At 45.4% G+C, this 24,191-nt stretch overlaps 15 non-coding genes across 15 annotated transcripts; all 15 read left to right on the plus strand.

The window, feature by feature from the left end:
* The first annotated feature begins 3,696 nt into the window (after window positions 1–3,696).
* Window positions 3,697–3,769, plus strand: Trnar-ccu. The gene has a single exon. It is a non-coding gene; the product is annotated as a tRNA-Arg (tRNA).
* A 503-nt stretch (window positions 3,770–4,272) lies between these two features.
* Trnar-ccu lies at window positions 4,273–4,345 on the plus strand. The gene has a single exon. It is a non-coding gene; the product is annotated as a tRNA-Arg (tRNA).
* A 503-nt stretch (window positions 4,346–4,848) lies between these two features.
* Trnar-ccu lies at window positions 4,849–4,921 on the plus strand. Its single transcript has one exon. It is a non-coding gene; the product is annotated as a tRNA-Arg (tRNA).
* A 503-nt stretch (window positions 4,922–5,424) lies between these two features.
* Window positions 5,425–5,497, plus strand: Trnar-ccu. Its single transcript has one exon. It is a non-coding gene; the product is annotated as a tRNA-Arg (tRNA).
* Window positions 5,498–6,000: 503 nt separating this feature from the next.
* Trnar-ccu lies at window positions 6,001–6,073 on the plus strand. Its single transcript has one exon. It is a non-coding gene; the product is annotated as a tRNA-Arg (tRNA).
* A 503-nt stretch (window positions 6,074–6,576) lies between these two features.
* Window positions 6,577–6,649, plus strand: Trnar-ccu. The gene has a single exon. It is a non-coding gene; the product is annotated as a tRNA-Arg (tRNA).
* A 503-nt stretch (window positions 6,650–7,152) lies between these two features.
* On the plus strand, window positions 7,153–7,225 carry Trnar-ccu. The gene has a single exon. It is a non-coding gene; the product is annotated as a tRNA-Arg (tRNA).
* Window positions 7,226–7,728: 503 nt separating this feature from the next.
* On the plus strand, window positions 7,729–7,801 carry Trnar-ccu. The gene has a single exon. It is a non-coding gene; the product is annotated as a tRNA-Arg (tRNA).
* Window positions 7,802–8,304: 503 nt separating this feature from the next.
* Trnar-ccu lies at window positions 8,305–8,377 on the plus strand. Its single transcript has one exon. It is a non-coding gene; the product is annotated as a tRNA-Arg (tRNA).
* A 503-nt stretch (window positions 8,378–8,880) lies between these two features.
* Trnar-ccu lies at window positions 8,881–8,953 on the plus strand. Its single transcript has one exon. It is a non-coding gene; the product is annotated as a tRNA-Arg (tRNA).
* Window positions 8,954–9,455: 502 nt separating this feature from the next.
* On the plus strand, window positions 9,456–9,530 carry Trnar-ccu. Its single transcript has one exon. It is a non-coding gene; the product is annotated as a tRNA-Arg (tRNA).
* Window positions 9,531–10,031: 501 nt separating this feature from the next.
* On the plus strand, window positions 10,032–10,104 carry Trnar-ccu. Its single transcript has one exon. It is a non-coding gene; the product is annotated as a tRNA-Arg (tRNA).
* Window positions 10,105–10,606: 502 nt separating this feature from the next.
* On the plus strand, window positions 10,607–10,679 carry Trnar-ccu. The gene has a single exon. It is a non-coding gene; the product is annotated as a tRNA-Arg (tRNA).
* A 9,197-nt stretch (window positions 10,680–19,876) lies between these two features.
* Trnar-ccu lies at window positions 19,877–19,949 on the plus strand. Its single transcript has one exon. It is a non-coding gene; the product is annotated as a tRNA-Arg (tRNA).
* A 3,191-nt stretch (window positions 19,950–23,140) lies between these two features.
* On the plus strand, window positions 23,141–23,213 carry Trnar-ccu. The gene has a single exon. It is a non-coding gene; the product is annotated as a tRNA-Arg (tRNA).
* Window positions 23,214–24,191: the final 978 nt, after the last annotated feature.

Here is a 24,191-nt window from a genome sequence, read left to right on the forward strand (position 1 = left end):
TCCTTCGCATTAAACGTACCAAAGCCAAAATCACCGCATTGGTTCGTGAGTCTCTGGCAGGAGCCCAAGTCAGGGCACGCGCTTTCGATGACACCTTTAACGAGTCAGCGTCCTTGTACCACGTCATACGGGAAGCTAAAAGAGGCAGACAAAAAATCATTACTCAACTGACAGATGACGATGGTCGTGTTTATGATGAGCAAGGCGAGCTTAAGGCTTTTATTCGGAATCATTTCCGGCAACTTTACTCACTGCCTGACACAGATGTAGAGGCGGGAGAGGAATTTTTGTCTAACATTACGGCATCGGTGGATCCGGACGACCACGCACAGCTCCTGGCAACCATAACTAACTTCGAAGTGAAGTCAATCATTACGTCTGCGGCGAAAGGAAAAGTTGCAGGATCAGACGGTTTGCCGGTTGAATTTTATCTTCGGTATTGGGATGTTTTCGGCGACGAACTGACTATCATGTATAATGAACTGTTAACGCATACTGCTTTTCCATCGCAGTTCACTGAGGGTCTGATAGTCTTAGTCTCCAAACCGTCACCAGGGACTTCACTCAATAACTTACGACCAATCACCCTACTCAATGCAGATTTCAAAATCTTTACTCGGATTCTGAATGCCAGACTCAAGCCAGTCCTTAGTAAAGTGCTTGGTTCATACCACATGAACGTAGTTACTGGTCGATCGATGATAGACGCCCTGTGCGAATACCGAGATATTGCATATTTGACTTGGATTTGCAAGACCACGTTGGCAATAGTCTTTTTTGACTTCGACAAGGCATTTGATCGGACTAACCATGGATTTCTCTTCAGAACGCTGGACAAACTGGGTTTCAACCAGCATTTCGTACAGATAATCAGGAACTGTATCTGCAATACGTCTTCCCGCGTGAAATTCAACGGCCAGTTAACAGCCCCTGTGCCCATTCAACAAGGTTTGCGACAAGGGTGCCCGCTTTCCACGACTCTTTTCGCCATTGCTATAGAGCCACTACTGAAAACGTTTTGCGTCACCTTACCGGGTCTTCAAACGCTGAATACCAAGACCGTCTGTCATGCCTATGCGGACGATATCAGCGTCCTTATCAACAACGACGAAGAGTTCGATACCGTGCGGCGGCTTGTCCACCGGTATGCCAGCGCCTGCGGTGCACGCCTTAACGAACGGAAATCCAAAGTCTTGCATTTAGGTCCGCAGGCTCGATTCGCGGACACCGTTTGGTTAGAGGCAACCAACCAGCTCAAGCACCTTGGTTTGATTCTCACTCCGAATCCACGGGAAATGGTAAGAGTGAATTGGGAACAGAAGCTCAACGTCCTTCGAGCTTTGATTCGTGAGCACAATATGCGGTCTTTAGACAGGATTCAGAGAGCACATTTCGTCAATTATTATGTTCTCAGCAAGATTTACCATGTTGCCGCTGTTCTCCCTATTCCTCCTGATATTGCAAATAGAATCTTAGCCCTTGCAGGCTGGTACATTTGGCGAGGTAATATTTTTAAAGTCGCTTTCAAGGCTACCGCTTTACCTCGGTATAAAGGTGGTTTAGCTCTTAAAAATGTTGAATTACAGTGCTTAGCGATTTTTCTAGCTAGAACATCAAGGATCTTACGAAATAGTCAGACAGGTCTTACAGCACGTCTCTTCCAGCAGTTACGACCACCGGATATGACGCCGCCGATAAATGTTGGACATATCCATCCCGAGCTCGTTCATATTCGCCGATATTACGTGGAGTCCAGCTATGTACATCAACACCTGCAACCACTCACTGCTGCTGCTGTCTACAGTGTATTTACGAATCGGCAACAGAATAACTCCATAGAAATGAAGTATCCTGGCAAGGTCTGGCGACAAATTTGGGTGAATATCAGCACTCCTCTCCTTCACTCCCGAGTTCGTTCCGTGTGGTATGATGTGGTGAACGAGGTGATACCCACGGGGGAGAAATTGTGTAAGATCCAACTACGGCCTACTCCGACTTGCGACGCATGTGGCCATGTGGAAACATTGCCACACATATTAAACTGCAGAGATCAGACGCAAATCTGGAATTGGACGAGAATGAAACTGGCTGTTATTAATAGAACGACGCCATCCGCAATACAACTGCAAGATATATTCCAACCGGACTGGAAATTATTTCCGAAATCTAAAAATAATAGCTATACCTGGTTAATTGGACAGTACCTATATTATATGCTGACGACTAAAACGCCTACACTTTCTGATTTTCATATGTATCTTATTGCCGAATATTACGCGATCAAACGATTACGGAAATATAAAGAAAAGTTTCAGAATTTTCTCACCGTTGCTTTGAATGATGGGAAGCTTTAAGTGTGCGAACCAATGGGTACGATCATAGCTTTTTTTTTAATTTATTTCTTCTCTTATCTGGGTATCTCATTGTCAGTTTTCAGGACTCCATTGCTTCATAGGTTGTACAAGGTGGGCACCTAAGGTCAACGAGAAGCAGCATGCAACAGGATGCCAAACTTGTGAAGCCAGTATTTATTTCTGTTTTTACTTTACTCAGAAGACAAGTATAGTTTAATTTGACGAAGTTTAACAGACGGGGCAGTATTTCTTTCTAGATACCCATTTTTCCTCTATACGGAACTTTATTTCTATTATTATTTACGATGCTGACAGAGAAACCTCTGATCTTGTTGTTTTTGTCTCCACTAACTCAAGGAACACATACTAGTAACCAGTTACTTTCGCTAATAACTCCAAGAAAACACCACGGCGGTAATCTCGGCGAACTTACTCTCAACGCTAAGAGATGACGACTTTGAATCATGCCTTCAGGAAACTGAATCATCGACGAATGCAGAACGACACGGAAACATTATGCTATTATTACGTGAAGACGAGCTTGAGACGTAGTGATCCTGAGATCTACCACCGCAAACAAAAAAAAAAAAAAAAAAAAAAATTAAAAATAAGTTAAAAAATAAATAAATAAATAAATTATACACTACTATAGCGCAGAAGCTAGCCGAAGAAGGCACACAAAGGTGAGCGTATGGATGGGCTGTGTGGGGAGAAGGGAGGCCCAAAAAAAAAAAAAAAAAAAAAAAAAAAAAAAAAAAAAAAAAAAAAAGAAAAAAAAAAATGGATAAGGCATCGGTCTCCTAAACCGGGGATTGTGGGTTCGAGTCCCACCAGAGGTACACGTTTTACTCACTGGGGCAAAATCACTCTCACCACATACAGCTGTAATAGTTGAGAAAGCTGGCGTTTCTGAGTGCTTACAGGTATCACAGGTATGACGACGATATGAAAATACGCACTTACTGACAACCAAAAACGAAACGACGGCCATTATCAATCGACCTATTAGCAGCGGAAGTGTTTCAAAGCGTGATGGCGCTGTGAAAGGAAACGCTATTTTGAAATTGCTTGTTGGTAAACAGTATGACCCATATGAATAGTCACTTACCTGTCTTGTGTGCAGGACTTACAGTTCAGAGAGGGAATAGCCTAAGACGGCAGGTATAAGAATTGCCAGCAGAAAGTAGGTGCCTGGACTTCGATACGTCTGAGTATGTACAGGCACACAGGAAAGGCTCATGCGACGTCCTGACTCTCTGCAGACGTAGAGTAGCGCATCAGGAAGGGTACACTTGGCAAGTGTTGATTTGAGCGAGCACACCGCCAGCTTTAGCGCCAGTCAGCCTCTGTGGCCTAATGGATAAGGCATCGGTCTCCTGAACCGGGGATTGTGGGTTCGAGTCCCACCAGAGGTACACGTTTTACTCACTGGGGCAAAATCACTCTCACCACATACAGCTGTAATAGTTGAGAAAGCTGGCGTTTCTGAGTGCTTACAGGTATCACAGGTATGACGACGATATGAAAATACGCACTTACTGACAACCAAAAACGAAACGACGGCCATTATCAATCGACCTATTAGCAGCGGAAGTGTTTCAAAGCGTGATGGCGCTGTGAAAGGAAACGCTATTTTGAAATTGCTTGTTGGTAAACAGTATGACCCATATGAATAGTCACTTACCTGTCTTGTGTGCAGGACTTACAGTTCAGAGAGGGAATAGCCTAAGACGGCAGGTATAAGAATTGCCAGCAGAAAGTAGGTGCCTGGACTTCGATACGTCTGAGTATGTACAGGCACACAGGAAAGGCTCATGCGACGTCCTGACTCTCTGCAGACGTAGAGTAGCGCATCAGGAAGGGTACACTTGGCAAGTGTTGATTTGAGCGAGCACACCGCCAGCTTTAGCGCCAGTCAGTCTCTGTGGCCTAATGGATAAGGCATCGGTCTCCTAAACCGGGGATTGTGGGTTCGAGTCCCACCAGAGGTACACGTTTTACTCACTGGGGCAAAATCACTCTCACCACATACAGCTGTAATAGTTGAGAAAGCTGGCGTTTCTGAGTGCTTACAGGTATCACAGGTATGACGACGATATGAAAATACGCACTTACTGACAACCAAAAACGAAACGACGGCCATTATCAATCGACCTATTAGCAGCGGAAGTGTTTCAAAGCGTGATGGCGCTGTGAAAGGAAACGCTATTTTGAAATTGCTTGTTGGTAAACAGTATGACCCATATGAATAGTCACTTACCTGTCTTGTGTGCAGGACTTACAGTTCAGAGAGGGAATAGCCTAAGACGGCAGGTATAAGAATTGCCAGCAGAAAGTAGGTGCCTGGACTTCGATACGTCTGAGTATGTACAGGCACACAGGAAAGGCTCATGCGACGTCCTGACTCTCTGCAGACGTAGAGTAGCGCATCAGGAAGGGTACACTTGGCAAGTGTTGATTTGAGCGAGCACACCGCCAGCTCTAGCGCCAGTCAGCCTCTGTGGCCTAATGGATAAGGCATCGGTCTCCTAAACCGGGGATTGTGGGTTCGAGTCCCACCAGAGGTACACGTTTTACTCACTGGGGCAAAATCACTCTCACCACATACAGCTGTAATAGTTGAGAAAGCTGGCGTTTCTGAGTGCTTACAGGTATCACAGGTATGACGACGATATGAAAATACGCACTTACTGACAACCAAAAACGAAACGACGGCCATTATCAATCGACCTATTAGCAGCGGAAGTGTTTCAAAGCGTGATGGCGCTGTGAAAGGAAACGCTATTTTGAAATTGCTTGTTGGTAAACAGTATGACCCATATGAATAGTCACTTACCTGTCTTGTGTGCAGGACTTACAGTTCAGAGAGGGAATAGCCTAAGACGGCAGGTATAAGAATTGCCAGCAGAAAGTAGGTGCCTGGACTTCGATACGTCTGAGTATGTACAGGCACACAGGAAAGGCTCATGCGACGTCCTGACTCTCTGCAGACGTAGAGTAGCGCATCAGGAAGGGTACACTTGGCAAGTGTTGATTTGAGCGAGCACACCGCCAGCTTTAGCGCCAGTCAGCCTCTGTGGCGTAATGGATAAGGCATCGGTCTCCTAAACCGGGGATTGTGGGTTCGAGTCCCACCAGAGGTACACGTTTTACTCACTGGGGCAAAATCACTCTCACCACATACAGCTGTAATAGTTGAGAAAGCTGGCGTTTCTGAGTGCTTACAGGTATCACAGGTATGACGACGATATGAAAATACGCACTTACTGACAACCAAAAACGAAACGACGGCCATTATCAATCGACCTATTAGCAGCGGAAGTGTTTCAAAGCGTGATGGCGCTGTGAAAGGAAACGCTATTTTGAAATTGCTTGTTGGTAAACAGTATGACCCATATGAATAGTCACTTACCTGTCTTGTGTGCAGGACTTACAGTTCAGAGAGGGAATAGCCTAAGACGGCAGGTATAAGAATTGCCAGCAGAAAGTAGGTGCCTGGACTTCGATACGTCTGAGTATGTACAGGCACACAGGAAAGGCTCATGCGACGTCCTGACTCTCTGCAGACGTAGAGTAGCGCATCAGGAAGGGTACACTTGGCAAGTGTTGATTTGAGCGAGCACACCGCCAGCTTTAGCGCCAGTCAGCCTCTGTGGCCTAATGGATAAGGCATCGGTCTCCTAAACCGGGGATTGTGGGTTCGAGTCCCACCAGAGGTACACGTTTTACTCACTGGGGCAAAATCACTCTCACCACATACAGCTGTAATAGTTGAGAAAGCTGGCGTTTCTGAGTGCTTACAGGTATCACAGGTATGACGACGATATGAAAATACGCACTTACTGACAACCAAAAACGAAACGACGGCCATTATCAATCGACCTATTAGCAGCGGAAGTGTTTCAAAGCGTGGTGGCGCTGTGAAAGGAAACGCTATTTTGAAATTGCTTGTTGGTAAACAGTATGACCCATATGAATAGTCACTTACCTGTCTTGTGTGCAGGACTTACAGTTCAGAGAGGGAATAGCCTAAGACGGCAGGTATAAGAATTGCCAGCAGAAAGTAGGTGCCTGGACTTCGATACGTCTGAGTATGTACAGGCACACAGGAAAGGCTCATGCGACGTCCTGACTCTCTGCAGACGTAGAGTAGCGCATCAGGAAGGGTACACTTGGCAAGTGTTGATTTGAGCGAGCACACCGCCAGCTTTAGCGCCAGTCAGCCTCTGTGGCCTAATGGATAAGGCATCGGTCTCCTAAACCGGGGATTGTGGGTTCGAGTCCCACCAGAGGTACACGTTTTACTCACTGGGGCAAAATCACTCTCACCACATACAGCTGTAATAGTTGAGAAAGCTGGCGTTTCTGAGTGCTTACAGGTATCACAGGTATGACGACGATATGAAAATACGCACTTACTGACAACCAAAAACGAAACGACGGCCATTATCAATCGACCTATTAGCAGCGGAAGTGTTTCAAAGCGTGATGGCGCTGTGAAAGGAAACGCTATTTTGAAATTGCTTGTTGGTAAACAGTATGACCCATATGAATAGTCACTTACCTGTCTTGTGTGCAGGACTTAAAGTTCAGAGAGGGAATAGCCTAAGACGGCAGGTATAAGAATTGCCAGCAGAAAGTAGGTGCCTGGACTTCGATACGTCTGAGTATGTACAGGCACACAGGAAAGGCTCATGCGACGTCCTGACTCTCTGCAGACGTAGAGTAGCGCATCAGGAAGGGTACACTTGGCAAGTGTTGATTTGAGCGAGCACACCGCCAGCTTTAGCGCCAGTCAGCCTCTGTGGCCTAATGGATAAGGCATCGGTCTCCTAAACCGGGGATTGTGGGTTCGAGTCCCACCAGAGGTACACGTTTTACTCACTGGGGCAAAATCACTCTCACCACATACAGCTGTAATAGTTGAGAAAGCTGGCGTTTCTGAGTGCTTACAGGTATCACAGGTATGACGACGATATGAAAATACGCACTTACTGACAACCAAAAACGAAACGACGGCCATTATCAATCGACCTATTAGCAGCGGAAGTGTTTCAAAGCGTGATGGCGCTGTGAAAGGAAACGCTATTTTGAAATTGCTTGTTGGTAAACAGTATGACCCATATGAATAGTCACTTACCTGTCTTGTGTGCAGGACTTACAGTTCAGAGAGGGAATAGCCTAAGACGGCAGCTATAAGAATTGCCAGCAGAAAGTAGGTGCCTGGACTTCGATACGTCTGAGTATGTACAGGCACACAGGAAAGGCTCATGCGACGTCCTGACTCTCTGCAGACGTAGAGTAGCGCATCAGGAAGGGTACACTTGGCAAGTGTTGATTTGAGCGAGCACACCGCCAGCTTTAGCGCCAGTCAGTCTCTGTGGCCTAATGGATAAGGCATCGGTCTCCTAAACCGGGGATTGTGGGTTCGAGTCCCACCAGAGGTACACGTTTTACTCACTGGGGCAAAATCACTCTCACCACATACAGCTGTAATAGTTGAGAAAGCTGGCGTTTCTGAGTGCTTACAGGTATCACAGGTATGACGACGATATGAAAATACGCACTTACTGACAACCAAAAACGAAACGACGGCCATTATCAATCGACCTATTAGCAGCGGAAGTGTTTCAAAGCGTGATGGCGCTGTGAAAGGAAACGCTATTTTGAAATTGCTTGTTGGTAAACAGTATGACCCATATGAATAGTCACTTACCTGTCTTGTGTGCAGGACTTACAGTTCAGAGAGGGAATAGCCTAAGACGGCAGGTATAAGAATTGCCAGCAGAAAGTAGGTGCCTGGACTTCGATACGTCTGAGTATGTACAGGCACACAGGAAAGGCTCATGCGACGTCCTGACTCTCTGCAGACGTAGAGTAGCGCATCAGGAAGGGTACACTTGGCAAGTGTTGATTTGAGCGAGCACACCGCCAGCTTTAGCGCCAGTCAGCCTCTGTGGCCTAATGGATAAGGCATCGGTCTCCTAAACCGGGGATTGTGGGTTCGAGTCCCACCAGAGGTACACGTTTTACTCACTGGGGCAAAATCACTCTCACCACATACAGCTGTAATAGTTGAGAAAGCTGGCGTTTCTGAGTGCTTACAGGTATCACAGGTATGACGACGATATGAAAATACGCACTTACTGACAACCAAAAACGAAACGACGGCCATTATCAATCGACCTATTAGCAGCGGAAGTGTTTCAAAGCGTGGTGGCGCTGTGAAAGGAAACGCTATTTTGAAATTGCTTGTTGGTAAACAGTATGACCCATATGAATAGTCACTTACCTGTCTTGTGTGCAGGACTTACAGTTCAGAGAGGGAATAGCCTAAGACGGCAGGTATAAGATTTGCCAGCAGAAAGTAGGTGCCTGGACTTCGATACGTCTGAGTATGTACAGGCACACAGGAAAGGCTCATGCGACGTCCTGACTCTCTGCAGACGTAGAGTAGCGCATCAGGAAGGGTACACTTGGCAAGTGTTGATTTGAGCGAGCACACCGCCAGCTTTAGCGCCAGTCAGCCTCTGTGGCCTAATGGATAAGGCATCGGTCTCCTAAACCGGGGATTGTGGGTTCGAGTCCCACCAGAGGTACACGTTTTACTCACTGGGGCAAAATCACTCTCACCACATACAGCTGTAATAGTTGAGAAAGCTGGCGTTTCTGAGTGCTTACAGGTATCACAGGTATGACGACGATATGAAAATACGCACTTACTGACAACCAAAAACGAAACGACGGCCATTATCAATCGACCTATTAGCAGCGGAAGTGTTTCAAAGCGTGATGGCGCTGTGAAAGGAAACGCTATTTTGAAATTGCTTGTTGGTAAACAGTATGACCCATATGAATAGTCACTTACCTGTCTTGTGTGCAGGACTTACAGTTCAGAGAGGGAATAGCCTAAGACGGCAGGTATAAGAATTGCCAGCAGAAAGTAGGTGCCTGGACTTCGATACGTCTGAGTATGTACAGGCACACAGGAAAGGCTCATGCGACGTCCTGACTCTCTGCAGACGTAGAGTAGCGCATCAGGAAGGGTACACTTGGCAAGTGTTGATTTGAGCGAGCACACCGCCAGCTTAGCGCCAGTCAGACTCTGTGGCCTAATGGATAAGGCATCGGTCTCCTAAACCGGGGATTGTGGGTTCGAGTCCCACCAGAGGTACACGTTTTACTCACTGGGGCAAAATCACTCTCACCACATACAGCTGTAATAGTTGAGAAAGCTGGCGTTTCTGAGTGCTTACAGGTATCACAGGTATGACGACGATATGAAAATACGCACTTACTGACAACCAAAAACGAAACGACGGCCATTATCAATCGACCTATTAGCAGCGGAAGTGTTTCAAAGCGTGATGGCGCTGTGAAAGGAAACGCTATTTTGAAATTGCTTGTTGGTAAACAGTATGACCCATATGAATAGTCACTTACCTGTCTTGTGTGCAGGACTTACAGTTCAGAGAGGGAATAGCCTAAGACGGCAGGTATAAGAATTGCCAGCAGAAAGTAGGTGCCTGGACTTCGATACGTCTGAGTATGTACAGGCACACAGGAAAGGCTCATGCGACGTCCTGACTCTCTGCAGACGTAGAGTAGCGCATCAGGAAGGGTACACTTGGCAAGTGTTGATTTGAGCGAGCACACCGCCAGCTTTAGCGCCAGTCAGCCTCTGTGGCCTAATGGATAAGGCATCGGTCTCCTAAACCGGGGAATGTGGGTTCGAGTCCCACCAGAGGTACACGTTTTACTCACTGGGGCAAAATCACTCTCACCACATACAGCTGTAATAGTTGAGAAAGCTGGCGTTTCTGAGTGCTTACAGGTATCACAGGTATGACGACGATATGAAAATACGCACTTACTGACAACCAAAAACGTAACGACGGCCATTATCAATCGACCTATTAGCAGCGGAAGTGTTTCAAAGCGTGATGGCGCTGTGAAAGGAAACGCTATTTTGAAATTGCTTGTTGGTAAACAGTATGACCCATATGAATAGTCACTTACCTGTCTTGTGTGCAGGACTTACAGTTCAGAGAGGGAATAGCCTAAGACGGCAGGTATAAGAATTGCCAGCAGAAAGTAGGTGCCTGGACTTCGATACGTCTGAGTATGTACAGGCACACAGGAAAGGCTCATGCGACGTCCTGACTCTCTGCAGACGTAGAGTAGCGCATCAGGAAGGGTACACTTGGCAAGTGTTGATTTGAGCGAGCACACCGCCAGCTTAGCGCCAGTCAGCCTCTGTGGCGTAATGGATAAGGCATCGGTCTCCTAAACCGGGGATTGTGGGTTCGAGTCCCACCAGAGGTACACGTTTTACTCACTGAGGCAAAATCACTCTCACCACATACAGCTGTAATAGTTGAGAAAGCTGGCGTTTCTGAGTGCTTACAGGTATCACAGGTATGACGACGATATGAAAATACGCACTTACTGACAACCAAAAACGAAACGACGGCCATTATCAATCGACCTATTAGCAGCGGAAGTGTTTCAAAGCGTGATGGCGCTGTGAAAGGAAACGCTATTTTGAAATTGCTTGTTGGTAAACAGTATGACCCATATGAATAGTCACTTACCTGTCTTGTGTGCAGGACTTACAGTTCAGAGAGGGAATAGCCTAAGACGGCAGGTATAAGAATTGCCAGCAGAAAGTAGGTGCCTGGACTTCGATACGTCTGAGTATGTACAGGCACACAGGAAAGGCTCATGCGACGTCCTGACTCTCTGCAGACGTAGAGTAGCGCATCAGGAAGGGTACACTTGGCAAGTGTTGATTTGAGCGAGCACACCGCCAGCTTTAGCGCCAGTCAGCCTCTGTGGCCTAATGGGCAGTTCCGCTTTAGACGCCGTGCAGTGTGGACGTGCTTAGTCTTCCGCTCCGCCGTAGCGTTACGTATAGTGGACTATCGTTTTTGTTTACGTGTTGTGTTGCAACTTCTGTGAGTGTTTCTCCGTCGTTGTTTCGTACCTTGTGGTTTTTTTTCTGTCCTTATTTCAGTGTTTTTTGTGTAGCGGTTTCGACCGCATATTTTGAAAATGTCGTCCCAGGTTATTCCTCGTCAGGCTACAGTTAGTTTTGCTTTTGACAAGTCAACCCGCCATGTGCAACCTAGTTCTCTTGAGATTCATGATTGGTTGGTAGATACCTTTGGTGTTCATTCGGATCAGGTGCACACTGCTTATTTTGATACCGAACTGTATGTTTTCTTTGTTAAGTTTATGGACCCACTTCAGGTTGATAAAATTCTTTCTAAATATGGTCATCAAGTTCTCTTTCGGCATCGGGATGATTCTGTAAGTACCGTGCTGCTTTCCAATGCTTCCATCACGTATACCAATGTTCGTGTTTACAACCTTCCACCGGAGGTGGATAATGTCTATCTTAAGGAGGGTCTACAGAAGTATGGTGATGTAAAGAGCATTCGCCTTGAACGCTGGTCAAGCCAACATCGCCTGCAATGTTACAGTGGTATTCGTTCAGTCGAAATGCACGTTAAGCAGAATATTCCATCTCACCTGCAGATCGGTGGATATCGTGTCCATGTAACATATAGTGGTCAGGTTGGCACCTGTTTTTTGTGCAATGAAAGTGGTCACGTGCGTACCGACTGTCCGCGGAGAGTTTTTGTTTTAAAAAATTCTCTCGAACAGCGTCGCAAGTTAACGGTCGCTGACCTCGTTGCAGGTGGTTCTGCTCTTGGTGTAGCACAGTCCAGTGGTAGTAGCGCCCCGCCACAGGTTTTGCGCACCCCTGATACAGAATTTCCTCCTTTGCGTGCTAAATCTGATGTTGTTCCGTCTGTCCCTCAGGTGGGTGTGCCACTTTTGAATAATAAGAGGCGTCGCCCACACGATGGAAGTAGTACGGATGAGGATCTCCCTGAGATGCCCCAGTCCGAGCGACCGGCATCCTCCGAGCCACTGTGTACTGTAGCTGCTCCCTGCCCTCCTGAGGTAGCGGTTCCGGTGGCGGCTGCTGGCGCCCCTCCGGCCTCCGACGCAGCTTCTCTCGAGTCGGGTCGTCGGTCGGGCCTGTTGGCGCCGTCTTCCGAACCGACTTCGATGTCACAACAAGTGGAGCCGCGACAACTTCTTGCTTCGCTGCCCCATACCTCTGCCAGCGGAGCTGCTCCGCTTCTTTCCAACTCTGCGGCCTCGGACCTTCCTGCTCACGTTTCGCCTCCGTGCAGTCCATGTTTGCCGGAAGCTAGTGCAGGTGTTGACCATTCCGTTTTGTCGGATGTTTCCCCCGCGACCCCGGATCCCGCATGTGGACCGGCGCGGGTGGTGTCGGATACAGAACTTGACCCTCCTACGTCACCGGCGGCTGAAGTTTCCTTGCCCGTCAGCCGACGCAAGTTACGCGTTCAGCCGAACGTTAATGCTGTTCGTAAAAAACCGAAACGTAAGGGATCCGCGGAACGGGGTAGCAGTCCCCCTCCCTCGGATGCCTCCGTCACCCCTGCTATGGACTGTGACGCTGGTGCGTCGGTGTAGGTGATTTGTTTTCTCGCTTTTCTCTCTATGGTTCAAGCATACACCTTTCTTACCTTAAATGTTAACCGTATTGAGTCCGACGTTCGCATTGCCTCTTTGCGGCAGTTTATTTACGACGCCTGTGCGGACGTAGTGTTTTTGCAGGAAGTGTTGTTTTCTGATCTCTCTCTACCTGGATTTCAAACTGTTTTTAATGTCGCGCCGGAATATTCAACAGGAACTGCTCTTTTCTTTCGAGAGGGCATTCCTATTACTGACATTGAATTCCTTGACTCTGGCCGTGGGATTGGTTGTCGTCTTTTTGATCTCCGCCTCGTTGTTTTGTATGCCCCCTCTGGTTCGGGTCACACTGTGGCTCGATCGCGCTTTTATAAAGAAGAGCTTATTTATCTTTTGCGCCAGAGTCCTCGGAGTCTCCTGCTCGGAGGCGATTTTAATTGTGTTTTACGCCCTGCAGACCAGTCCCCCAATTTTAATTATTGCCGTGATTTACATGACTTAGTTCGTACGATGCATCTGCGTGATGTTTGGGAACACAAATATCCAACCCTGGTGAAATATACGTTTTTTACCGCGTCCTCATGCAGTAGACTCGACAGATTCTATTTATCTGATTTTTTATGTGATAAAATTCTTTCTGTCGATGTTATTCCTACTAGTTTTTCTGACCATTGTGCTTTTACTGCAACTGTAAATCTTAGTCGCCAACCTGCAAAACTTTATCGTTCCCAGTGGATGTTAAATGTTTCCCACCTTGCCGACAGTGCTATGGATGATGTTATAAGTGGCGTGTGGGAGCGATGTCTTCGCTCTGTCCCGCGATACCCCTCCTTGCTGGTTTGGTGGACTGCGTTTGCCAAGCCCAAGATTCGTCAGACTTTGATTTTCTACTGTGCTGCTAGGACGCGTGATTTTAAGAACACGTATGAATATTACTACTCTGTCCTGCGTGAACTATATGACGCGGCGGGTACCTCTCCACTGCGGATCCATGATGTTCGTCGTATTAAAGCCAAGCTCTTGAGCCTTAAACGACGACAGATGGATGGTCTGCGAGTTAAGTCGAAACCTCACTCTCTTGTTGAAGGTGAACTGACGTCCTTGTACCACCTGCTACGGCATCAGACTCGTCGTCGTCGCTCCTTCATCTCTTCCCTTACGGTGGATGATGGGCGACAGCTTAGTGCACAGGAGGAAATGGTTCGTGCTCTTCATCAGTATTACACTAGTCTCTATTCTGCCGATGATTCTGGTGAGTCTCGTTCGGATGATGTCTTTGGGGATCTAACTGCGACGATCGCGCCTGACGCGAACGGCGAATTTCTCCGGGAGTTCCAGGTAGATGATGTTTTCGATTTTATTGCTCGCTCTACGTCCAGTAAATCGCCGGGTCCCGACGGCCTGCCTAAAGAATTTTATCTCCGTTTTTGGCCTCTTTTGGGTGGCATTTTTACGCAGATTTTAAATGAGATTGTCAGAGGGATGGATGTGCCTGCCGATTTTAAAGTAGGGAAAATTGTTTTAATTCCGAAGTCCTCTGGTCGTTTATCTGCTGCCAATCTTCGTCCGCTCACATTGCTGAATTTTGACTATAAGACAGCTGCTAGAGCGCTCAATAGCCGGCTGTCTTCTCTGCTTCGGGGTGTGATTGGTGCACATCAATGTTGTTTTCATGATAGATCTATTCTGACACCAGTAGCCGAATATCGGGATGTTGTCTCGGTTGCGGCGGTTACAAACGTACATTGTGCCTTTGCCTTCCTTGATTTTTATAAGGCTTTTGATCACGTCAGTCATGTGTTTTTAGATCGTGTTTTAGGTACAATAGGTTTTAACGCTTCATCACGTGGTGTTCTTGGCAATTTGTACAGGGGAATAACAGCTCGGGTGTCAGTCAATGGGCAGCTGACGCCGCCCATTGCTATCCGCCGCGGAGTGCCTCAGGGTAGTCCGCTCTCTATGTCTTTATTCGTTTTGTCCCTGGAACCGCTGCTTCGGACTATTGCTCTCAAACTTCAGGGTATGTCCCTCTCTGGTGGGAAGCTCTCGGTTAAGGCATATGCGGATGATGTCGTTGTTCTCCTCCGTCAACGAGATGATATCCCGTTGTTGAAAGGGGCAGTTGATGCATACTGTCGTGTCTCTGGAGCGCGTCTCAATCAGGGTAAATGTAAGTTCCTTGATATTCGAGGATTTCGCGATGCTGACGTCCCTTGGGCCACTTTTGTCGATCGCCATACGTCCTTGGGGATTATCATTGATCGGTGTCCTCTACAAATGGCGGCTCTCAATTGGAAATCTGTCACCGAGAAGATACAGGGGGCTCTGATGGTCCATGAGCAGCGCTCTGCTACCATTTTGCAAAAAGTCAGAATTTTAGACACCTACGTCCTATGTAAAGCTTATTATGTTGCTCAGCTGTTCCCACTTCCCATGATGGTGGCGAAAAGGTTGCGCCAATTGTCTAGCAGGTTTATATGGAAGGGCCATCTATTCAAGTTACGTTACGAGGTAATGACGAAACCGCGTCTCTCCGGAGGCTTGGGCCTCTCTGACATTACTCGCAAGGCGTCTGCTTTGTACGTCCGCCGAACGACTCTAATTGTTCTGCAAGAAGTGACTTCAATTACATCCAGGCTTTTTACTGTTGTGCGTCCGGCGAGCCTTGCTCCACCTGTCGATGTCGGACGCCTAAATTTTAAGTTGAAACACATTCGGGAATTTTACATTGCGGTGAGTTACCTCGGTGACGTCTTCTTGCGGCGACCGGTGCCAACGACCAAGAGCTTGATTGCCCGCTGGGAGGGGCTGGCCAGTCCCAATCCAATAGAACTGGCGTCTCCATCCGTGTCCTGGAGGAACGTCTGGAAGAACGTTAGTCTGCCGATCCACTCTATGGCCGTGGCGTCCACGTGGTATAGGGTAATAAATAATTTGGTTCCCACCAACGTACGACTGCACCGTATTGGTCTTTCTGACACGGACACCTGTACTCGGTGTGGTCTCCTGGATACCCTTGAACATCGATTCACCTGCTGTGGGCACCTTGCTAATTGGCGTTGGCTCAGGAAACAACTTGCTTTTGTCACTAGGTCTGCTGAAGCCGCTTATACTATTGACATCATCGTCCGGCCCGATTCTTCCTTTTTTCCGCGGACGAAGCTCCATACCGTCATGTGGTTGATTGGCCATTTCGTACATTTTGTCAACAGTTGTCATGAAGAGGATGGACACCTAGCGTTTCGGCAGTACATGCTTACTGCTTACTGGCAGCGCTTGCGATTGCCAGGCCTCCGAGATGATTTTGCCAATATGCTTAGCCTGACATTTGAAAGAGAGGGTGTTGGCTAAGGTCACCTGTGTGAGCCATTTTCTTTTATACTGTTTCTGAATTTGCCGCCTTTATGTATGTTTCTTCTCTACACCAGGACTGAAGTTTTCGTTTTTTAACCTTTATTTCAGTAAGCAGTCTACATTATATAGTCATGTTTTAGGATTTTAATTTCAGTACTGCACTTCTTTTGAAGTGGCTGTGTGGTGGATATTCTTTAATATTTTTTTCAATAGATATATTCGTTTCGAGTGGTAGAGTGTCTGCTTCAAAAAAAAAAAAAAAAAAAAAAAATGGATAAGGCATCGGTCTCCTAAACCGGGGATTGTGGGTTCGAGTCCCACCAGAGGTACACGTTTTACTCACTGGGGCAAAATCACTCTCACCACATACAGCTGTAATAGTTGAGAAAGCTGGCGTTTCTGAGTGCTTACAGGTATCACAGGTATGACGACGATATGAAAATACGCACTTACTGACAACCAAAAACGAAACGACGGCCATTATCAATCGACCTATTAGCAGCGGAAGTGTTTCAAAGCGTGATGGCGCTGTGAAAGGAAACGCTATTTTGAAATTGCTTGTTGGTAAACAGTATGACCCATATGAATAGTCACTTACCTGTCTTGTGTGCAGGACTTACAGTTCAGAGAGGGAATAGCCTAAGACGGCAGGTATAAGAATTGCCAGCAGAAAGTAGGTGCCTGGACTTCGATACGTCTGAGTATGTACAGGCACACAGGAAAGGCTCATGCGACGTCCTGACTCTCTGCAGACGTAGAGTAGCGCATCAGGAAGGGTACACTTGGCAAGTGTTGATTTGAGCGAGCACACCGCCAGCTTTAGCGCCAGTCAGCCTCTGTGGCCTAATGGATACATCAAATGTGCCCTGGTTTTCCTGGATTTTCATAAAGCATTCGATCTCGTGAATCATATCTACCTTTTCAAGACGTTAAAAAAGCTCGGTTTCCAGGAGCGAGCCTTAAACGTAATAAAAAACGTGGCGACAGGAATAAACGCATGCATAGCAGTTAACAGTCAGGCTACGAGAAAATTCCAAATACGACGCGGTGTTCCTCAGGGAAGCCCCCTTTCTATGTCACTATTTGCCATTTCACTGGACCCATTTCTTAAACGTATTCACGATAAATTAACAGGTTTAACACTGTCAGGGTGCAAAACAGCTATAAAAGCTTATGCTGATGATGTAGGCGTCATAATCAGAAATAATGACGATGTAGCTACGTTAACTGCAGTGATTCAGACTTACTGCAGTGCGTCTGGGGCAAATTCAAATGAAAAGAAAAGCAAAATTTTACATCTTAGGGGTTTTGAGCACATAAACGTAGAGTGGGCAAAGCTGGTCAGGCAGCATACGACGCTTGGTGTCACATTGACCGCATGCCCAATGAAAATGACTGCGTTGAATTGGAAAGCTGCGGCACGGAAAGTGCAGGGTGCTATAATGAAAAATTTATCACGGAATATGAATCAGATTCAGAGGATTAAGTACATCAACACGTGTATCTTAGCTACAGCATACCACACCGCTCAGCTCTTTCCACTACCCAAAATGATAGCCAAGAACATAACGTCCAGAATCACAAATTTTCTGTGGAAAGGAGAACTGTTTCGAGTAACCGCCAAAGTGGCTACCTTACATCCCCGAAATGGTGGTTTAGGTCTCATCAATATCACCAACAAAGCCTCTGCACTCTTCGTCAAAAGGCAACTAACTATCATTAGAGAAGTACCGGAAAGTATTTCAAGCCGACTTTTTGAAATTCTAAAACCTCGCAGCCTGCGGCCTCCTATTGATGTGCAAAAAATTAACAATCGTCTCCAGCACGTGCGAGCCTTTTATATTGAACTTAGCTACTTGAGGGACGAAGTTACACGGCTACGTCAACTAACGTCAAGAGATATTATGCGGGTCTGGGAGACGTGTGAAGGAAAGAATAAAGTAGAGAGACAGTTTCCTCACATACACTGGACTGCTATCTGGCAAAACATCAATTTAAAAGTTTTATCTTCTGACATAAGAACAGCATGGTACAAAGCCGTTAATAATATCATTAGCACCAACGAAAGATTATATGAAATTGGCCTCAGTGACACCAATCTATGTCAACGATGTCGACTAGTGGACACAATTATCCATCGATACACTTGCGGCGGCAATATACATATCTGGAATTGGCTCAAGGTGCAAATAGCTCTCATTACAAGGTCTTCACCTCAGTACATCTCGCTGTCAGTGCTGCACAGACCACAAGACCGTTATTTTCCAGAGACGAAGAATAATGCCGTCTATTGGCTCCTAGGAAATTATGTAACTTACGTAACTCATGACGCTGGAACTGACACCGTTACAGATTTCAAGATGTACTTACAGTGCAAATACCACAAAATACGTACGTATGCAGACCACAAGAAGAAATATGGTAATATGCTACAAATTATATTTGATAGAATGGGGATAGGCTAAACACCATCAACCTAAAGCACACAGTATTGAGTGACTATATTACTATGTGCAGAATTATTGTCTGTTTCATTTCTTATACTTTCATTTTTGTTGATTTTCCACTATGACAAAATGGTCAAAAACGACAACAAATAAAAAATTTAAAAAAATTAAAAAAAAAAATGAAGGCAGGAACAACAAGTAGAAGATTGACTTATATTTTTCATTTTATGCACATGGAGAGGCATTACTTATTTCACGAACGAATTCCTTTCATTTAATCATGATAATATAAAAAACCATAAAAAAAGAGGAAACACTAATTAAAAAAAAATTAAAAACAAAAAAAATTAAAAAATGGAAAAAACAAAAAAAAAATTTGCTAAAGTGGGCAGTTGTATTTTTGGATCATAGGAGCGACAAGGTCGAAAATCAGTGATGGGTATGGTGGAGACATTGTGGCCAGGCCTCAGATTATTCTTGACCCCTGCCCACTTTGCCTCCTTCTGCCTATTACATATAAAAAATTTTAATAAAAAGTGGTTCAAAAAAAACGGAAAAAAATAAAAAGAAAGTGGTTAAGGCGAAAAAAAAAAGTGGATAAACAAAAAAAATAAAAAAAAAAAAAATAAAAAAAAAAAAAAAAAATGGATAAGGCATCGGTCTCCTAAACCGGGGATTGTGGGTTCGAGTCCCACCAGAGGTACACGTTATACTCACTGGGGCAAAATCACTCTCACCACATACAGCTGTAATAGTTGAGAAAGCTGGCGTTTCTGAGTGCTTACAGGTATCACAGATATGACGACGATATGAAAATACGCACTTACTGACAACCAAAAACGAAACGACGGCCATTATCAATCGACCTATTAGCAGCGGAAGTGTTTCAAAGCGTGATGGCGCTGTGAAAGGAAACGCTATTTTGAAATTGCTTGTTGGTAAACAGTATGACCCATATGAATAGTCACTTACCTGTCTTGTGTGCAGGACTTACAGTTCAGAGAGGGAATAGCCTAAGACGGCAGGTATAAGAATTGCCAGCAGAAAGTAGGTGCCTGGACTTCGATACGTCTGAGTATGTACAGGCACACAGGAAAGGCTCATGCGACGTCCTGACTCTCTGCAGACGTAGAGTAGCGCATCAGGAAGGGTACACTTGGCAAGTGTTGATTTGAGCGAGCACACCGCCAGCTTTAGCGCCAGTCAGCCTCTGTGGCCTAATGGATAAGGCATCGGTCTCCTAAACCGGGGATTGTGGGTTCGAGTCCCACCAGAGGTACACGTTTTACTCACTGGGGCAAAATCACTCTCACCACATACAGCTGTAATAGTTGAGAAAGCTGGCGTTTCTGAGTGCTTACAGGTATCACAGGTATGACGACGATATGAAAATACGCACTTACTGACAACCAAAAACGAAACGACGGCCATTATCAATCGACCTATTAGCAGCGGAAGTGTTTCAAAGCGTGATGGCGCTGTGAAAGGAAACGCTATTTTGAAATTGCTTGTTGGTAAACAGTATGACCCATATGAATAGTCACTTACCTGTCTTGTGTGCAGGACTTACAGTTCAGAGAGGGAATAGCCTAAGACGGCAGGTATAAGAATTGCCAGCAGAAAGTAGGTGCCTGGACTTCGATACGTCTGAGTATGTACAGGCACACAGGAAAGGCTCATGCGACGTCCTGACTCTCTGCAGACGTAGAGTAGCGCATCAGGAAGGGTACACTTGGCAAGTGTTGATTTGAGCGAGCACACCGCCAGCTTAGCGCCAGTCAGCCTCTGTGGCCTAATGGACAAAAGTTGATGTGCAACTGTAATCATAACAAGTAACAGTAAAATCTGTGACATATTTGGAAGTGGTATGTGTCACTGAAGTTGACAGGAGTAGGAAGGGAAGGATGCTGTTGTTTATGTTGTTCCTGTCAACTACAGATATCTTCTGAAGAGTGATGCAAAAATGTTTATTTGGAAAGAAAAAGAATATGTTGAAGGTGGAATAAAGTTACTTGATGAGGAATGGGATTCTGTCTAGTCTCGTTGTTAATCTTACTAAATCAGATGTAGTGTGGACATTGAAAGGCCATGTAGTGACTTATATCACATAACTTAATTTCCTGAACTAGTCATGTGGACTGATGAAGCCAGAGCTATAGAATTGGTTTTACTGATGTAGTTTATTAACACATTATATTTTTTGTTTCACCAAAGAGCTGTTGCTTGCCATATTTACCAAAGAATACAGTTGTAGTGATTGTTAATGCAGCACACCATTTGTTACTTCACTTTGATTTTATATATATAAAGGCTTTTTTGTAGTTACATAATATATTTTAGTTGTCTGGAAAACTTTTCCAGCAACTCTTTTGTTAGGGAAAATACATTGATTTCATTTGAGTGTGAAGGGGAGAGCTTTAAGTAACTGAGCCACACAAGTTAATGCTGGATTCAACTCTTGCTGCTGCTGCTGCCGCCACCGCCGCCTCACTTTACATGAGTGTCCATGTGTAACTCAGAGATTCTGTCATTACAGACTGACTACCAAAGTAACCGAAGTGCCATTTGGCATATTGTCTTGCCAATCTGTCTCTTACTGAGATGCAGAGTGTAAATTTCTAATGTGGATATTGTATAACGCAGATGAGACTAAAATTTTAAACACCATGTGCCTTCTATTTATGATATTTTTCTTGATCTGCAGTTGACTTAGCAACCAAGCTTTAGATAAAATAGAGGGGCAGATTTTTGAGTTTTGACCCTTTTGTGATTTAGAGAAGGAATAGAATTCTCTTGTGCTGTAGCATTGTAATAGACAACTAACACATCATGAAGAAAGAAAAAGAAAAATCAAAAGATAAGAAAGAGGAGGACAAGAAAGTAAACAAATGTCAGTACTGCAATAAGAGCTTTGCTGCAGTGAGTGACCTCACAAAGCATTTGAGAATCCACACTGGTGAGAAGCCATATGAGTGTGCTGACTGTGGTGCTCGTTTTACTCAGGGTGGGATCTTAAAAAACCACATTGTGGCCAGACATACTGCACCTGAGCCGTTCACCTGCCAGTATTGTAAACGGACATTTCCCATTAAAGAACGATTGAGACTACATATGCGTACACATACTGGCGAACGACCATACGCATGTCCAGATTGTCCACGGCGCTTTGCTCGTGGTGGGCAACTTCGACAGCATAGAATCACCCATTCGGGTAAAAAACCATACCAGTGCCAAAAGTGCCCAAAACGCTTCACTTCCACAACAAACCTAAGTATGCATATGAAGAGGCACGAAGGGATCCTTGATCAAGTATGTGATATTTGTGGCCAGGCTTTTTTCCGGCGTGAAAGTCTGAAGAAACACGTTGCGTGCATTCATGGTGATGTCCACGCTTTTCGCTGTGATATATGTGGAAAAGAACTGAAAGGCCACATTGTTCAGCACTTACGCACCCACATGAGTGAGAAGCCATATGCTTGTAAGATCTGTGGAGTGGCATTTGCACAACGCTCACAGTTACAGCAGTCATAGAGTTATTCGGAGTTGTGCTGGCTGTGATTCTTTGATTTCTCCACAACTGTCAAGTGAGCAGTAGCGATATCATCACAGTTCATCATTATTAGGAAATGGCATCCCGTCATGTCCTGAGATGCACAGTCAGATTGTAACACAGTGTGTGAATATGTTTTAAGTCTGTCTTGGTATTTAGAAACCAAAACTCATCAGCTGTTCAAAGTGTTAAAGGAAATTATGTGTGTTCTGTGAAGCAATACAAAATAAACTCAAAACCCTGTTACGTTGAATATGGATATTTTATGTGTTGTTTCCAATCATGTGTTCTCAATAAAATATATGTTTATTCCTCCTTCAAAAAAAAAAAAAAAAAAAAAAAAAAAAAAAAAAAAAAAAATGGATAAGGCATCGGTCTCCTAAACCTGGGATTGTGGGTTCGAGTCCCACCAGAGGTACACGTTTTACTCACTGGGGCAAAATCACTCTCACCACATACAGCTGTAATAGTTGAGAAAGCTGGCGTTTCTGAGTGCTTACAGGTATCACAGGTATGACGACGATATGAAAATACGCACTTACTGACAACCAAAAACGAAACGACGGCCATTATCAATCGACTTATTAGCAGCGGAAGTGTTTCAAAGCGTGATGGCGCTGTGAAAGGAAACGCTATTTTGAAATTGCTTGTTGGTAAACAGTATGACCCATATGAATAGTCACTTACCTGTCTTGTGTGCAGGACTTACAGTTCAGAGAGGGAATAGCCTAAGACGGCAGGTATAAGAATTGCCAGCAGAAAGTAGGTGCCTGGACTTCGATACGTCTGAGTATGTACAGGCACACAGGAAAGGCTCATGCGACGTCCTGACTCTCTGCAGACGTAGAGTAGCGCATCAGGAAGGGTACACTTGGCAAGTGTTGATTTGAGCGAGCACACCGCCAGCTTAGCGCCAGTCAGCCTCTGTGGCCTAATGGATAAGGCATCGGTCTCCTAAACCGGGGATTGTGGGTTCGAGTCCCACCAGAGGTACACGTTTTACTCACTGGGGCAAAATCACTCTCACCACATACAGCTGTAATAGTTGAGAAAGCTGGCGTTTCTGAGTGCTTACAGGTATCACAGGTATGACGACGATATGAAAATACGCACTTACTGACAACCAAAAACGAAACGACGGCCATTATCAATCGACTTATTAGCAGCGGAAGTGTTTCAAAGCGTGATGGCGCTGTGAAAGGAAACGCTATTTTGAAATTGCTTGTTGGTAAACAGTATGACCCATATGAATAGTCACTTACCTGTCTTGTGTGCAGGACTTACAGTTCAGAGAGGGAATAGCCTAAGACGGCAGGTATAAGAATTGCCAGCAGAAAGTAGGTGCCTGGACTTCGATACGTCTGAGTATGTACAGGCACACAGGAAAGGCTCATGCGACGTCCTGACTCTCTGCAGACGTAGAGTAGCGCATCAGGTTGGGTACACTTGGCAAGTGTTGATTTGAGCGAGCACACCGCCAGCTTAGCGTCAGTCAGCCTCTGTGGCCTAATGGATGAGTTCCGCTTTAGACGCCGTGCAGTGTGGACGTGCCTAGTCTTCCGCTCCGCCGTAGCGTTACGTATAGTGGACTATCGTTTTTGTTTACGTGTTGTGTTGCAACTTCTGTGAGTGTTTCTCCGTCGTTGTTTCGTACCTTGTGTTACTTTCTGTCCTTATTTCAGTGTTTTTTGTGTAGCGGTTTCGACCGCATATTTTGATAATGTCGTCCCAGGTTATTCCTCGTCAGGCTACAGTTAGTTTTGCTTTTGACAAGTCAACCCGCCATGTGCAACCTAGTTCTCTTGAGATTCATGATTGGTTGGTAGATACCTTTGGTGTTCATTCGGATCAGGTGCACACTGCTTATTTTGATACCGAACTGTATGTTTTCTTTGTTAAGTTTATGGACCCACTTCAGGTTGATAAAATTCTTTCTAAATATGGTCATCAAGTTCTCTTTCGGCATCGGGA

Source organism: Schistocerca piceifrons, chromosome 1 (assembly GCF_021461385.2).
Source record: "Schistocerca piceifrons isolate TAMUIC-IGC-003096 chromosome 1, iqSchPice1.1, whole genome shotgun sequence".
Lineage (NCBI taxonomy): Eukaryota > Metazoa > Arthropoda > Insecta > Orthoptera > Acrididae > Schistocerca > Schistocerca piceifrons.